We start from the raw sequence: 17,478 nt of genomic DNA, 5'->3' as shown, positions 1-17,478 counted from the left end.
TTTATTTTGGAAAGGAAACCCTAAGTAAAATAAGAACTTCAGAATGAAATCACAAATTACTTCCGTGTGCTAAAAACCATTTAGCTGTAACTTTCTACTTCTAATTTTCATTTAGAGAATTAGATCTAGCAGCAAAGTCTTGTTTCATTTCAGTTTTATCCTATCACTTTGTACCTGAAGAACCAGAGTGAATAAAAAGAATTATAATGTAACATTTAAATTAATATTTTTTATTATTTACACGGCCCCAGTTTGTTTTTCCTTTCTTTTTGAAGTTTTATTGATTTAAATTGTTAACATGGATGTTATATTTGTATCTTTAATAATTTAATATTACATTTTCTTTTTCTTAATGCGTTGTGTACTTGAAACACTCTTCTATGCTTAAAAAGACAAGCTCAGGTCTAATTTACATCCTCTATGAGAGAAGCAGTTCAAAAACAATGAGCAAATCAAGTACTGCACTTGCCAACATTACATCCACAAGTTTTTAAGAGCAGATTATACAAACATTTAGACAAGGATGGTCCTGCCTTCAGCAGGGAAGTAGACTAGATAACTTCCTAAGGTTTCTTTCAGACCTATATTTTTATGATTCTAAGCCAACAGCATTAAAATGTTTTAACCTAGATGTATCAAAGATATGGCCCACATCTGGCCTGTCAGGCTACCTGTGGGCTACCGGAAATTGTGGCGGTGGGTTTTGCTTCAGAATTTTGGCTCCTGGCCACCAGTGGACATGGTGATTGGTGGCAGGGAGGTAAATGAGGGCTCTGGAAATACATCTCCTGTTTGTCCTGTCCCCACTGTTGCAACCATACCCCATCAGAGCTGGACCCACCATAGCTGGCACTAACCCCATGGAACTGGCCTAAGGATAGCCCCAAAGTTGGAATCCAACCCAGAATCAAGGGTGAGTTTAACACCTTTGCTTTATCCAATATATGCTCCTTTATCAGAAGAAATTTTACATTAGAGAGACTTGAATTCCTAAATATTTTGGTATGTAAAGATAAACTCCATTAGAAAAATAAGAAACTGCCATTTGTAATACAGAAAGTCCAGATTACATCAGTGTTAATAAAGAAACTATTTTGTTTTAAGATGACACAGATTTATACCGCCACATACGTAGCTCCTAAATTCTAGATAACAATGCTCTTTTTCAAATATTAATAGGTTCCTGCCCGCATCTTTAAGCTGTTAAATTCCATTCCAAGTCTCACCCTGAGCATTTTCTGAAAATGTTAGCCTTTGCTTGTATCTCTGTTTGTACATTTTGACTTTTGACTCCACAATTGTTCATGTGAACAAGCGGAGTCCTACTATCTATGTGTCCACTTAGGGATTGCTAGTGTATGCAATATTTTGCTTTCAATATTTTGCTTTTTGCCTTATTTCCACTTTAGGAATGTGTTTAAAGTGACAGTAAGAATTACATGCAACTGGAGTACTTTATTTAATTTACAGTTATAATAGCACGTATTTTCAGTTAAGTTTTTAAAAAGCCTTAAACTAGTTAAATAATCAGCATTTTTTTTACTAATTGTAAACAGCAAAATACAAAAACTATAATTTATATTGTTTTGATCTATAAATCATTTTGAATTAAGAACCAGCATAAATGGAAAAATAATAGCTCAAATTAACAAAAAGTAGCAAAATTCCACCCCCACCTCCTCCCCCCTCCCCACGCCCCACATACACATAAACTTTCTAGCATATTGTGTGTATTTATGTGTATTATTAGGAAAGCATTCCTAGCGGTTCCACACTTAAAACTAAGTTTTACTTGTTGTTCTACTATCTATAAAGAAAATAAGCAACCAGTTCAGACTACTGTTGGAGTCAGTGTTTTGTTATCATCAATTACAAAACTGTGGGTTGTTCGAAAGTCCTATATCACTGAAACAGATATATAGTATACAAGGCATATCTAAACCCTGTTCTTTGAAATAATTATATTCAGCAGTTATTCTTCATAGTCGGAAGATTCTCCTACAGTTTAATCTAAATAATATTTTTAAGAATTTCAAAAAGAACAGGCCCTTTGCAAAATGTTTACTTCCTCCTATTGTTTTTAGTAGCACTGAATCCAAACTGAGATCAGCTGAGAGGATAGCTTACTAGCAGTCTAAAAGCACAGGTGAGATCTGACTGACTAAGCAACCGGCCAGCAACCTCCCAATCCATACTCAAATCTCCCAGTGCTGAATGGGGAAAAAAAGATTTGAGTAAATACAGTAATTTAGGATGGGTTTTATATTGTATGCATTTGAATTTTAATACCAGAATATGCTTACAAATAAATTCTGAACTTGTTTTCTTTAGCTCCCTATCATTTATTTCCAATTTTTTAATTTATTTTTCCCAAAACAAACACAATTGTGAAGTTATTAAAGCTTCGAAGTCCACAAAATAAAGGATTTAATTTTTAATTAAGAATATGTACAAAACATGAAAATATTTAAATCCTTTCCACTTACAGAATGAAGAATTTAACTTTCAGAGTTAAAAGACACAACTCTTATATTTACTCATTACAGTTGCATTTATGAAATTTATCTCTATACCTTCCTTTCCTTTTGGGGCACCTTTAAGCACATTAATTCAGGTTAGGAACAGCTTTCCAGTAATCATAAAGCTATGTATTTATGCAGTCTAGCCTGTTTTATTCTGTGGATGGTTCTTGCCATAGTCTCTGAAATGCTTTTATGTTTATGATAATACATTTTCTTCTGTAATACTGGTTATAGTCATTCTAAATCAACCATTTGACTGCTCACAATTCTTCTGTAGCATTTATGGTAGTGTTGAGGTGATATTATTGCTATGATGGTCAGGAAATGTGAGATGCAAGAAACCTTTAACTGAAACAACTGCATGGTTGGGGATAGACATAGACAAGCTTTCATGTACCCTTCATCAGGTGAAGTAGACAGCTGAGTTCTGCACAATGCTTTTTTTTTTTTTTTCTTTTAGTAAAGGGAAGGAGAAGAGGTGGTGGTAACAGCTCACCTTTTTCATAATAGCCTACTGGATAAAACATTCACCTAGGAAGTGAGAGAAAAGCATTGCAGGCCCCTCTCAGCCTGAGGGGATTAAACATAATTCACCTCCCAGGACAGTCACCCACAACACTACAGAATAGTCTGGGCAGAAAATAGAAAGTTGCAACCAAGATTGGAAGAATCTTAAGGCAAGAGCCAATTAAGAGGAAACCTGGCTGTCCCTGTACCTAGGGCATTTAGCTGTGGGGAGCAGGCAGAAGGATGATCACTTTCTTGTCAGTTCTCTATTCTGCTTCACTTACAGCTTACCTGCTTCTTAATGCTATCTCAAGACAGACTGTTTTCAAAATAAGAAAGGTCCGTGTGTATCTTAAATCCCTTCCAAAAAGCTTAGAGACATATACATATATGGCTCAAGCTACAAGGGCTGCAGCCTGATATAAGCTGCAAGGCAGATTGAGCTAAAAGACACAGATAGGAGAATTTAGGCTGAACTAAAACCCTCTTTTTATAGAGAGGGGTTTTTTGTATTTTTATTTCAGTGTTATCTTAGTTATTGACTTTACAAGTAAAAATGCACAGTCCACTTGTCACAAACTTCAATGTGATTTATCACCGTTCAATGCCAACACACAATACAGTTTGACAAGCACAAAACAAGTATTCTCAAAGCAATTACGAAACTAAGATTAAGAAACAGGCTCTGATTGCACATTTAAATATTGGTATTTCAAAGCAATTTACAAATACTTATTTTACAGCAGCAATATTGTGTGCTTTACACACATCCATACATGCGCACCCACATGCCTGCCCCCCCCCAAACACACAGAATTAAGGGTGAATATATAATAACAACAACTTTACATAAGCAAACAAACAAAAAACAAACAAACGAGGGAAAGCATTGTAAGCAGCAAATTTTGATATTCTCCATATTTTATTAGTGATGGAGTACATCACACCAACACTAAATAAATACAGGGAATTTTCCCAAACCCCAAATTCAAGGATTAACAAACAAAATTCAGATATAATTTTGTTATGAATTAACAAAACATCAAAACATCCTTTTCCTTGATGTTATAAGGATACATCCAAGGAAAATTAAACATGGTAAGAAATGGAAAGCATGTTTCATGAAACCAAGATAGCTATAACTCTGTTCTATAAATAACACTGTGCAACAACTATACGGATAAAACATTTTAAGGTCAAATATCTGTGGTCCCATTAGTAAGAGATAGGAAATAAACCTACTATGAACAACTGTGTGCGCCAAAATTCTGTAGATATCCTCAGATTAAAAAAGAAAAATACAAAGATTGATCTAGGTCTACTTAGGATCCAAAAACCCTATAATTAGAAGTGTCACATTGAATAAGTTTCATTCTCATTTGGAACAGACTGATATCCAGCAATGAACTTTTTCACATGCAAGTCATTTCCTCAAAAACTTTTTAGACTCTATTAATTTTCCACCTACACAATTAACTTCCTGAATTACAACTAAAAAAAATTACAAATCAGCTTTAAAGTTACTTCTGCAAAATAAAGAAGAGAAGCCAAGATATGTGGTAGGTCCTATTGATTCCTAAAGTTTTTAGAGGTGGGTGTGATTCCTTCATAGAACAAAAGCTCTCTCAGTATGAAAAACTATCAACCAATGTAGACAAGTGTAGACAAAAATCAAATGGTGAAAGTAAGCTGCATATGAAAGAAAAGTATGAAACAAAAATAAATAATACTAAAAGACTGGTTAAATTATTTTTAGCAAAAACAGTATGCATTTAACATTAAGCCTAGGACCACCTTAACTCTTTATAGTGAGATTTTATTTCAACTGCAGGTGAAAGATACCTGGTGAAAGGTTGTTCTTGCTATGCGGGTATCCTAGAAAGGGTACTAGATTACCCACTGGTGACCAAGACATAGTCAAAAGACTAAAGACAGCTATAAATACTTAGTGGGGGCGGGGGGTTAATGTAGTTTTTTTGGGAGGGGGGTTCTTTGTTTGTTTGTTTGTTTGTTTGTTTTTTATATATATAGCAGAACTGTTTCATTATTTCATGAACTTTTCTAACACAAACTGGCATACTCCTGCACCTTTTTTGCAGATTAAAGTTTAAAATATACATCTCATTAAATTACTCTGATTAAACCATTTACAAGCAAAGGGTGATCAAAAGCAATGTTACTGTCAGCATTACAGTATATCCATCTCCACAGTGGGGAACATACTGAGTACTGTATAGAGTGTGTATGCAAGCTTCAGACAGCATTTATATGCATCCAATGTAAGTACGTTACATTTCACACTGGGGAAAATATTTACAGGAATAATACACAAGTTCATTATATAATAATACATTCAAGTTCATCACCAGGGCACAGAAGGGAATTGGTGAGGTTTTATTCACCAAGGCGCCCCCGGGGGTTACAAGAACTAATGGCCACAAGCTAGCAGAGAGCAGATTTAGACTGGACATTAGGAAGAACTTCTTCACAGTTAGAGTGGCCAAGGTCTGGAACGGGTTCCCAAGGGAGGTGGTGCTCTCCCCTACCCTGGGGGTCTTCAGGAGGAGGTTGGATATGCATCTAGCTGGGGTCATCTAGACCCAGCACTCTTTCCTGCCTATGCAGGGGGTCGGACTCGATGATCTATTGAGGTCCCTTACAACCCTAACATCTATGAATCTATGAACAAGAACCTCTTCAGATGCAAGGCCAACAGATAACTCGCTACCTAATTGCCACTTTAAGCATCTTCTAGCTAACCTATAAATGTAAGGCTTGGCTCTCAAGGACATTATACGAATTTATGAGATACTCTGGGAAAACGCATGGTTTTTCTTTTTTAAAAAGAAAAAATCAATCAGTTCAGTTTCCAGATACAGCAGGCTACCCCCATTCTTCATTTTAAAATTTCACAAAAACTGTTGCAACCAGTGTACACTAAAAATGATGACTGTTTTAAAAACATAGCAAATGAACTACAAGAATTGTAACATGGTCTGGACTGAGAAAATGGCATACTCCATTCTGGGCTGCCTACTCTTCTGCATAAGAAAAGCAGTAAATCATATAGCCCTGTTACACAGCAATTTTGGGCAACTCCTGGAGTTCTTAACTCCTGGACTGTATACCCACTAACACCTAAAAGTGATTTTAAGCACAGGCTATGCAGCTCAAAATTATACCACCTAGCTCATGTTACATTAAGGTGTAGCCGTTCTGGCCAGGGGTTCCCAAACTATGGTACACATACCTGTGGGGGTAAGCAAAAAATCTCTGGGAGATTGTGGCAGAGTGAATGGTAAAAAGGGAAGGAGAACCCCACTCACACCCCTTCCCTTACCTGCAGTGTGTCTGGGATCCTCCCAGACAGTGGTTCACTCTGGGAGCCAAACAAGCCAAGCCAGGGCCATTCTCCACACCCAACTGTGTTGAAGGGACTGGCCTGATCAGAGGCCAGTGACAAAGCTGCTTGCTGGTGAAGCCCTGGGTTTGGGGGTGGTCCAACGATGAGCAGTTGGCTGGCTACAGCAGACCCAGTTATCCCCTCAGCAGGGATTACAGGCCACAGCTATGCAGTGGCAGCAGACACCAAGGGGAAAGGGGGAGCAGCTGGAGCCTTTAAGAAGCCCCTGGAACTGAAGCACGGAAGGAAGCAGAGTACAGAAAGCACAGGACAGTGGACAGCTGAGCTGCTGAGTTGAGCTGCTCACCTTTTGTTGTTCTTATTAGGAACGGGTGGTTAGGGATACCTGGAGCAAAGCCCAGCACCTTCATCTACAAGGCTGAGTATAAATAAGGCTTGAACTGATGTTAACTGACTGCAGACCCCATATGGGGATTGTAAATACTCCATAGTGCCTCCAATCGGAGGTTTGGGGTGGGAGTGTAAGGGCTGGAGGAGCTCCCATTCTGACCCCTAAGGCACCATAGCTGACCTAGAGGTTCAGCTGTATCAAGACTGGTAGCACTAGTAGTTCCCTTATGAGGAGAGGGATGACCCCTGGATATATCACCTCCTCAAAGATTCCATCCAAGTTGTGGCAGGTGAGACTGTGAGGACTGTAGTTACCTAGATTCAAGGAGGAGTATATACTGGGCCACCTTATTAAGGACATGGCTACTATAGGCCACCGAGACATCTTCCCCTACCCTGGGAAGGAAGCAATGACACTGTGACAGAGGTACATGGCAGGAATTGTGTAATAGCAGTTTTAATTTTCATTATAATAGGTATTTAAGGGGTTAAAATATAAGAAGTATGCTGGTAGGGTATGCGGACAGCTGGCAAATCTGGAAGGAAGCACAAAATAAGAAAGTTTGTGACCCTCTGCTTAAGGCTACACCTTAATGTAAACACCCCACCCACCCTCACTTCCGGAATGGCCAGACTGGGCATACCTTCCCCCATCACCCGAAATCCCCACTCACTTCCCACTCTGCTCTCCTCCCCCACTTACTTGTGGCTGCCCATACGGTTGTCCCAGGGGAGCAAGCAGGGAAGGGTTAACCCGACTGCCCAGATGCTGATGCTGCTTTTCTCCAGGCCAGAAGAGCATCAGCCCTCAACAGCAGTGGCCAGGCAGGTACATTAACCCTTTCCTGCCTGCTCGCCTGGGGCTGACAAAACACATAGCCACAAGTAAATTATGCTCCAGAGGGAAGGGGAAGCAGGAGGGAGCCCCAGGGGGCAGTGGGGGAAGACCAGAATGGGAGGGGTGGCTTTCAGTCCTCCAGGCCCCTGCTAGCCTGAAGAGCAACTGATCCAAACTCGAGCTAGCCCTAACACTCATCAATATTTGTGCAGCTCACAGTGTAAGGTGTAACAAGGCCCAAAGATTAAAAGTTAAATTTAACTGAAATAGTATGTTTTCAGATGGGAATTGCAGATTCTTACACATCCACCTACGATATATGTGAAAAATAGGTAAGGAAATATATTTCTAGAAAATAAGCAATTTTACTAGAATACAGGGGCATCAAACTTACCTCATTTCCCGGCCTAGATCCAACCAGTGGAGCTCTTTTGCAGGCCAAATCTAGCACAGGGCACAGAGCACAAGGTGGGACCAGCAGGGACAGTGATGGATGTGGTGGTACCAGTGGCAGTACAGCAAGCAGAGGGAATACTGGCCACCTCAGGGAAAGTGAGACTTTGTCAACACAACCCTTGCTTACCTTCCTGCTGCCAATACCCACCTCCACCAGAGCCTAAGGACCCCAAAATCTGCAGGAGGCCATGCCTGCCCTACACTTCTGGTAGCCCACCGGTAGCCTAGAAGGCTGAATTAAGTAGCTCCATATCTGCCCACAGGCCATATGTTAGACACCCTTGCCATAAAGTATTTATAATCCTTAGTCTGTTTTAATAAACAGAATTAAAAGAGTAAAATTCCATTCTGACTGATGTCACACTTCTGTTCCTACTTCGAAAGCTGCTACTCCAAAAGCTATTGGCACTGTACTATAATTTGATATGCAATCATGACTTTTCTCTTTTTATGTATTATGTTCTCAGTGCTTAAAAACATTTTTAAGGTTAAAATATTTTCAAAGCATGCCACGACACAAAATTTATATTCTTATATAGCATCACCTTTGATTTCTACATCATCATACAATGATGGTAATAATGATCATAACTAAAAAAGTTGTAATACATATAAAGAAAAAGTTAGAGTAACATTACATATATGCATAATAAATGTATAAGAATGTTAATGTATATTATAGTGTGTATATGTGTGTGTGTATGTATGTATGTATATACATACACATTGCAGATGCATATGGATTTTTATATCTACACATATATACAAAGACACATATGGTTTACATACAGTGCTAGTAGAAGCTCTAATCACATGCAGAACTTTCTAAGCAGTCCTCTGAATAAAGTTACAAGTATTTAATCATTTTCACTGCAGAGCACCCATAAAAAAATCAAACCTTGCAGAATATCATTTTTAATAAAGGGGAAAACTTCCTAAAATATTACTTCTTGACTGGATCTTGGAAACCTTTCATCTTCATATGAGGTGTATGATGTAATGTAACATTCTAAGGTTACACTATGCATTTTACCAATTAATAAGCTATTAATAATATATTTGGCCATGTGTCTTGTACAATGCTTGTATATTGCATTGCTACATTTCAGTGTGGGAATTTCCTCTCTAAGAGTGGGAAAGTGAAGAGGATGTTCCTCTCCACTTACCACCTGAGATAAGATCACAACTAACTCCATATCAAAGATGCTGACTCAAAGTCTTTTGAGAAGTCAGGGCTATATAATGCTAGTTCTTTACGTAAGTTGGACTGGGAGGCCTGCGTGCACATTAAGTCCAGTGAAATGTTTGCAGGCAAAAATTCTCTAGGAGGTTTGTAAGGGAAGCTGCAATAAATGAAAAGGCATCCATAAATTGCTGGTCTCAACCCACTAATCCCAGAGACTGAAGAACTCGTTCTATGAAACTGGTAAGAGGTAAATTTCTAAAGCATATGCTTTTGTCCACTAATGGCTAGATTTTCCTGTTTCCTTAAGCGCACCCCAAGTAAATGTTTAGTCTTTTTCCTTACTGGTATTCGAAAAAGTTGCAATTAGTCCTGCTTCAATGACTAGGGAATGCCAGAGATAGGATTAAGGTGATTGGCCCAGATCAAGCTGTAATAAAACACATTATATAAATGAGTAGTGGTGCAGCACGAATGAAGGTGAAGGAAGCAGGCAGAATCTGGTAAAGGCCCAAGTGACCCCAATTAGTACTGTACTGAGTTGGCGTATTCGAAGTGGCAAAGGGTGTTTTTCCCTTTGAAGATTCTGATGCAAGTGGCATCTGTCAATACCCTTTGGTCAGACCAACAGTAGTAATACACGTCTTTTCTCCCATCTGATCTATCATTTCTTTAATCCATGATATCGATCAGGCAACACATTTCGATACACTGTTGATTTTTGTTCATATGTCTTATTTCAAGACAAACTTGATTGGACTTTTCCAGTCATGATAAGGCTCTTCAACTACTCCCATGTGGTTTTCCTTCATCCTTCAAAGAGGTCTGCTGTTCCCACATTTAAAATCTCCTGGGAAGGCCTGAAGCAGTTCTTCAGCCTTGAACAAGAGGAGGTAGTAGCTATTCCCAACAGGGCACATCAGCATCAGTAAATTTCTTCACCATGGATCCAACACCATGCCAGTTTGTTCAAACCATACATTTACCAGTGGATGAGGAACCGAGGGGGTTTCAAATTTTCCACTTTCCAGGGAGTGGCTGTGAGCTGATATACCTGGCACAACAGACAAAAAAAAATCTAGAACACTCTTACATACTCCTGACTAAAAGTACTAGACAAAATTCTAGCCAGCAGAGACAAATGTAAAATTTTCCAGTCAGCAATTTTTATGGAGAAAGTACAATTGTTCTGTAGATTAAAAGGAGGAATAATCCCCACTTGCTAGGGGTCAATGGATTCCTCATTTATGTATAAACTCACTTTGTCTCATCTTCCCCTTGTTCTTCAATGAAATTGGAAAACTTGAGGACCTCTGATTCTGTATAGGAGAAACCCCTTATTCCAGACAGGGCAGGGATGTTGAATGGCATCAACTGTAAAGAAGGGACCCTACTTTGGGTTAGCAACATCCCTTACACCCACACTTTGGATCCATGGTCAGTGAGAGTATGAAGCACACTTATGTTTTGAAAAAAAACCAAAAGGAAAAACCAAAGCAGTCAATTTAGCAAGCTTTGTCTTGGGAGCCCAAATTATCCAACCATGCACCCAATGTACCTTCTTCCCAGGCCAGGCTCCCCGTATTTATTTTTTTACTTATAAGTTGCCCCAAGAAGCAGCACCATCTCTTTTCCTCAGTCTTCCTAGCTGAGCTCTCCTTCAGCTTCTTTCTTAAATGCCAAATGTTGCCTCCTTTTCTTGTTCTCTCTTTCTTTTCCTCTTCCTGTGACTGGTATTGGTTGGAGATAGAGCTGTCTGGCCTGGGGACTCTCTCTATCCTTCTTCAGCAAAGGAAAGCTATTCTGTCCTACCACAGATGTAAAATGATATTTTGACTACTGAAGTCAAGCAACAATTAATTAATTTAAAATAAAGATGCTGGTTTTGAGGAAAATTTGAATGTTAAATCTATATTGTAGGAAGAAGTGTAAGAGCACTGAACATCTCAAATGGACTCTTTAAAAGGGGATGATAATGTTACTTATCATTGCTTAATTTGTTGGGCATTGGTTTAGGCAGTTCCGATGGCAGTCATCAGAACATGACAACTAGAGAGTCACAGAAAATTGTTAGAGAGCAACACTAATTGGGCACTCAATAATTTTGCTATTCTGAAACACAAATCAATGTATTCATTTTTAGAGATCTTATTATCCATACTTTTTCAGTACAATATAATTTCACTGAAGTATGTGAATCCTTCCTAAATACTGCATGCATTTAATTATAATTGTTAAACAAGAATACTAGAAATATTTCAACTTGCACCTATAAAGCAACACTAATAGAATAAGGCTACAAAAGCAAGATTTATTTAAGTGCAGGGAAAACAAACCTACATTATATGAAGTATATTAATTGAGAGAGAAAGAGACGGAAGTGAGAAGAGACAGAAAAAGAGAAGTACCAATATAACAAGATGCTTCTTATGCAATATGTTTTACTGTTTTAGAATATTGACGATATGCATAATATTAATAATACTTTGTCATTGACTTCAATAAATACATTAAGTATCAAATGAAAAAATGTAAAAAATGATACACTGCAAGAAATTTGCATATGTATGTTCATACATGAAAAGCTGCTTAACAGGGTGCAAGGGGAGGGAGGGTTTTTACTAAGCTGACATGACAATCCTGGAAACCCAGGATGCTGCCCCCTCTCCCCACATTCTCACAAGTTAGTAGGGACAGGGCTGCATGCTGGCCAGGCAGTGGCGCCTGTCTGCCCACCTGCAAGGCAGTCTGCACCACTCCAACCCCTAGCTAGACTATGCCCCATGCCCCTGAGTTTCCAGGATGCTCATTATAATTCTCAACATCCAGCTCAGGGCATGCCATACGAGTCCTCAGCCTTACTTCTAAGAAGATGGGCACAGACAGCCTCAGGGGTTACTTTGGAAGAAAAAACAAAAGGAGGAATCCTTACTGCAGAAACTCCAAGGGGCCCAGTTTCATTAATTGAATGCAATGGTAGGCAAGATACCTGAATTTTCCCCTTTATCCATGGCAACAGATGGGCACAGTCTAATTTTAAGCCTCAGGAGTACTGGAAAGGCTTTAATTCAGTTGGAACTACAGGAGCAGAGGGGAGAGGGGCAGACAAAGCTGAAATGCTTTATGAATGTATCCAAAAGGAGAGGGCAGCAGAGCAACAAGGGGATAAACATTCATGTGTGTTGACAATATCTGTGCTGCTCTATATTAGAAAACAGTAGTTTTTCAGTTTCTTTAATTCCAGTCAAACTTAGTGATAGATGAACTACAATTCAGAACTATATATTCCACTATATATTCTCATTAAAAACACTGTTAACCAACAGTTATCATACTTTGGTATCAGAAATATTTTTACTTTTCCCTTTTCTATATACAAAAAAAAATTACATTACCTTTAATAGCCTTTAGGAAGCTATAATATAGTATCAACAGTAGTGAGAGCTATAGATAAGTTTGCAAAGGCACTTTCATCCTTTCTTGATTCATGAAACAGGAATTGCAATGCAGGCATGAGAGGATTACATTTCTTTGGCTTCATTCACCACAGGACTTGGTAGTATATTAGTAGTTTCCAGTCATTCAGTAGTTGAGCGGACAGAAGGAAACCAGAGGTCATTCTTACTGTCATCTGGCATTTAATAAAGGAATGTTTTAGTTCTTTTTAAAATGGGATTATACCACTTTACATAAAGCAAATAGAGTTGAAAGAAGTCAAGATATAGCAATAACCATTTCACACTTGGGGGGCAAACGTTTTGATAGGCATGCAAATCAGTGCCACACCCTCCCCAGGTGCCTCTCCAATCTCTTCCCCTGCCCAGTCTGGTACTCCCAGCCTTCTGCTTCCTGCCTGATTTCCTGTTCTGCCTATTCCTTCCCTGTGCTCTCTGACTGGTTTCCTCCTTCCTGTCCTAACTCTTGCTGTGCTGCTTGTCCCCTCCTCCATCTGACACATGTCACACACACAAGCTGCCTGTGCCACTTGTGGCACCCATGCCATAGGCTGTCTTATTATATACTAATTGGGGCATATATTGCTTTGTCTTTCTTCCAAAACTGAATGTTCCGTGTTCATTTATTCCCTTGAGTTTAAATAAAACTAGGCCTTCCTTTTTATTAAACATACATTGCTTCAAGAACCTACATGTATCATCTTTGTGCTAAGCGATTTATGTTAAAGTTCCACTCACTCATGTGCATTTAGTATACTTAACTGTTGAAATATATGACAGCGTGTTAATCGTGGTATAATCACTATACACTTCTTACTTCTAGGCACAAGATTTTAAAGGCAAGTGTAGTTAAACACACAGACTACACATTCTTACAGCATAATTCTGTTCATGGACTGTCTTGTAAATGTGAAGTGACCCTGTGTTATAGAGCTATAATGGTCAAGAATAACCAACAATTACTGAGATACTAACAAATTCCTTTAACTTTAGGCCAGGGGCAGGCAATTAATTTGGCATGACAGGCAGCCAGGGGCAGATAAATATTAATTTTCTAAACTATTTAGGGGCCCAGCGAGCTGGATAGAATGGCCTGGCAGACCACATCCATCCGGCCCACGGGCTGCATTTTGCCCACCCTTGCTTTAGGATTACATTCTCCAACACAGGATAGCAATAATAGATATGTACACTTATACAAAAATTACAAGTGTATTTTTGTAATTACATTTATCACTATCCAAATAGGACAACACATCATGCTTGTTTGTTCCAGTGAGCATGGAGAAAACCGTGCAAAAGATGTATGAGGGCACACAAGGGGAAACAACCAGATGGCATTTTATTATGGCACATGAATGTCCTTGCAGCCACCACAAAGGGTCATGAACCACAGTGAGAGAGAATAAGATTAGACAGAAAAGAAGTAGTGACTGTCTCCAAATACCAAGGGGAATCTATGCAATATGTTGAAGGGCACATTAAGGCAGAAATAATCCACAGAACACACCTGATACCATCTGCAAGTAAGCATTACCACAGCTAGCAAGTTTTTAATGAATGTCTTACTCCTGCTGGAAGGAGCAGTAAAATAGGTCCTATCGCTCAGTGAACTTGACATGTAGCAAGCTGCGCTCTGATGCAAGAATGCATCTGTGCTGCATCTATAATGTTTTATTGGCAGACCACAACTATATAAACTGCCAAGTATTTGGCACTTTGTGGCAGCTTTTGGGTCACAACATACACATAGCAGTTATTTTTTTCTCGAGGCTCGCTGATATCCAAGCCAGTGATCTTCTTCATATCTACAAAATAACATTCCGACCAACAAGGTAAGATAAACAATACACAATAATGTGGTCAAGCAGATGAGCAATTCTTTTTAATTACACTGCCAGTAATTATTAACGACCACTGGCTCTCTACAGCTAACACTCGTAACATTTATTCACAATTAATTTTGTGGGGACAATATTGTGATATGGACACAAGTTGAATCACAGAGTATTGGATTTCTTGGCAGAATCATTTTAAATCTTTTGAAGGCCCTGAACACAGTGCTGATTTGGGACTGCCATGTCTTTAATCAAGTGACATTTATCACAGGCTTGAGTACACATGTGTATTAATTTAGTGTTTCACAAACACACTTACATATTTGAATTTTAGTTCATTTTTGTGCTTGTGCTTTGTCTATTTTGTGTTGTGCTTTCACCCTCTATGAAGGCACTAGATGGGGACCTTTGAGGCTCTAGGCCCATGACTAAAAGTGGCACTGTACAATGGATCAGAAAATGCTAGTTACTTGTCTATTTGCAGAAAGAGGCAGGCCAGGACTACAGTGAATGACGATAAAATCTTCCTTCTCGCTAGGAGGTCCCACAGGGCTCCATACCATCCCAACTTTTCTTCAATAACTACATTACAATACTAGGAAAAATAATGAAATATCATCAATTCAGCTGATGACAACTGCATACCACATTTTCAGTTGATTAAACCACTGTTCCTATAAGAGTATAACAAATACACGGGATGAGGAGTATCTAACGCAAGCTGCACCTAGGCAAGACAAAAAATGATGCTGTTCAAGAAGGAAAACTGCTCCAAACATCTGGCTAAGTTACTGTTTTTAATGTCCTCTCAGCAAAGGGCCACACAGCCTGAATGTCCTAACTGACTTTTCACCATGCATAGCCTAAAATCATAGCATGTTTCCAAAAACTCCCCACTACATATTGCTAGGAAACTTAAACCCCTTTTCAAAAACAAAGGTCTAGCCACAGTAATCTAGGTATTTGACATCCCTAAAGTATGCTGCTTCAATTAACTGCAAGTGTACCCTAACATGAAAATGAGGTATTTCATTTGTTCTACAGTATGGCATCCCACGGTCTCCATAACTCATGTCACTAAAAATGCACCAAACACTAGTGCTCAATTCTCCCCAGGACCCACAGCCAAAGCACTATAGAAATATCCTAATTTAGGGGTATCAAAGACAGCCCACAGGCTGGATCTGGCTCATGGAGCCCTATCATTCAGCACCGGGTGATACTGCATAGGTCTCAGAGATGACCCAAACAGCATGCAAGGTATGCCATATGACCCTGCATGCTGCCTGCAGCACCCACTCCAGCTCATGTCCAGGAGCAAAGAAAACTTCTGCAACATAGCCCTGGAGCAGCCACATGCTGCTTCACCACACCGGAGCTACGCTGCACAGGGTAGCCACTCCATCACTCCAGGGATGAGCCACCACACACCTACTCCACTACTGTGCTGCACAGCACATCTGCTCCGGGGCACCAGAACTGTGCTGCTTACAACACTAATTTCAGCTTACATCCCAGAGGAGGGGAGTGGCTCCTACATGCAGCACAACCCCAAAGCATTCTTGAATGTGGCACCCCCTGACTGAACTGAAGAACTGTCAATGCAAAATGTATGCACATCCTTTTCTCTCCATTTTTCATAGCATAATAGTAAGACTAAGAGGAAGGTACATGGCAAAGATATAACCATTAACAGTTTCTCAGGGATTTGAGCAGAATGGAATAGGATCTCTCCCTATTAAATGCCTAATAGGTTTAGTACCATCCGCCCCACTAAGCTACTGGTAACCACCTAGCTGGATACCACAACAGTTTAAACTCTCTGAGAAAGCCGGAACTCCCTCCCAAAAGCTTAAGTATCTCTATTTCTTTGAGGGGAAAAAGGCTCATAACCTCTAAAATCTTTGGGCGTAATTCTCCTGAACCTGACATTTCACATCCTCCCTTACAGTCAGTAAAAATGAGTACCATGAAGATGTAAAATCATCCTACTCTCGTATGATTTCCAAACCACTTTGCACAAGTGCACTGGCAACACAATGGTCAAAGCAGGAGTTTTGGGCCCACTCTTTTTTAAAGCTGAAAAAGGGAGCATCAGGCCCACAATATAAGAAGTCCTTTCATTTGGTATCAGTTACTAGGCCAGTGATTTTTAGAAACCTGACCTCTGTCATCTATAGCAGGAATTTTCAACTAGGAAAGGGAAAAAAGTATTGTTTCTCTTACACAGAAGAGAAATAATTCACTGTTAAAACCTTTCTGCATACCTTCCCAAACACAGCCTGACCTATTTTCATTACTGAAATTCTACTGAATGTTGGAAGAAATTTACTAACCACGAATTTAAGTACTTAGGAGAGTTTGCCAGATTTTTCCACCTTCTGTCTTAATTGGAGGTTATTGTTGTCTCTCATTAATGATTCTCGCTGAGCTTGTAAAGATCTATTTTTTGTTTTATATGTTTGTCCACTGTTTCTCCCCAAGCAAATATTTTGTTCAAGCTCACAAAATTTAAATTTGGTCCTGCCCACCACAGCATGGGAGAGCATCCAACCTTGTTTTTATTCTGGTTAAGAACTGAGGTCAAAAAATGATTTAACAAGATTGTGTTTCAGGTTAAGATTAAAGTATCTGGACTGCTGCCTGAGCATGAATTATATGAATTTAAATACCACTCTGGCAGCTCTACAATTCAGTGTTTCCAAATGGTAAAGATCCCATTTCCTCATTAAACAATTATATAGGATGCAAGAGTTTTCTTTTTGGGTAGGGCTCATTACTAAAGTGGCTTTAATTGTTAAAAGCTTGCTTAAAGAAACTGTGGTTATTTCATAGCCACATGACATTTTATATCAGATGTCTCTGCCTCTGTATTCACTCTAAAATTCAAGGAAATCTATAAATTGATAAAAGGTAAAAGCAAGA

At 39.1% G+C, this 17,478-nt stretch overlaps 1 protein-coding gene across 3 annotated transcripts in view; it reads right to left on the bottom strand.

The window, feature by feature from the left end:
* The window catches only part of NCAM2 (neural cell adhesion molecule 2), a 569,780-nt gene that overhangs the window by 445,311 nt on the left and 106,991 nt on the right, over positions 1 to 17,478 (bottom strand). The gene's annotated exons all lie outside the window — the stretch shown is intronic.

Source organism: Alligator mississippiensis, chromosome 1 (genome assembly GCF_030867095.1).
Source record: "Alligator mississippiensis isolate rAllMis1 chromosome 1, rAllMis1, whole genome shotgun sequence".
In the NCBI taxonomy this organism is placed as follows: Eukaryota; Metazoa; Chordata; order Crocodylia; family Alligatoridae; genus Alligator; species Alligator mississippiensis.
This window is presented reverse-complemented; position numbering and strand designations above follow the sequence as displayed.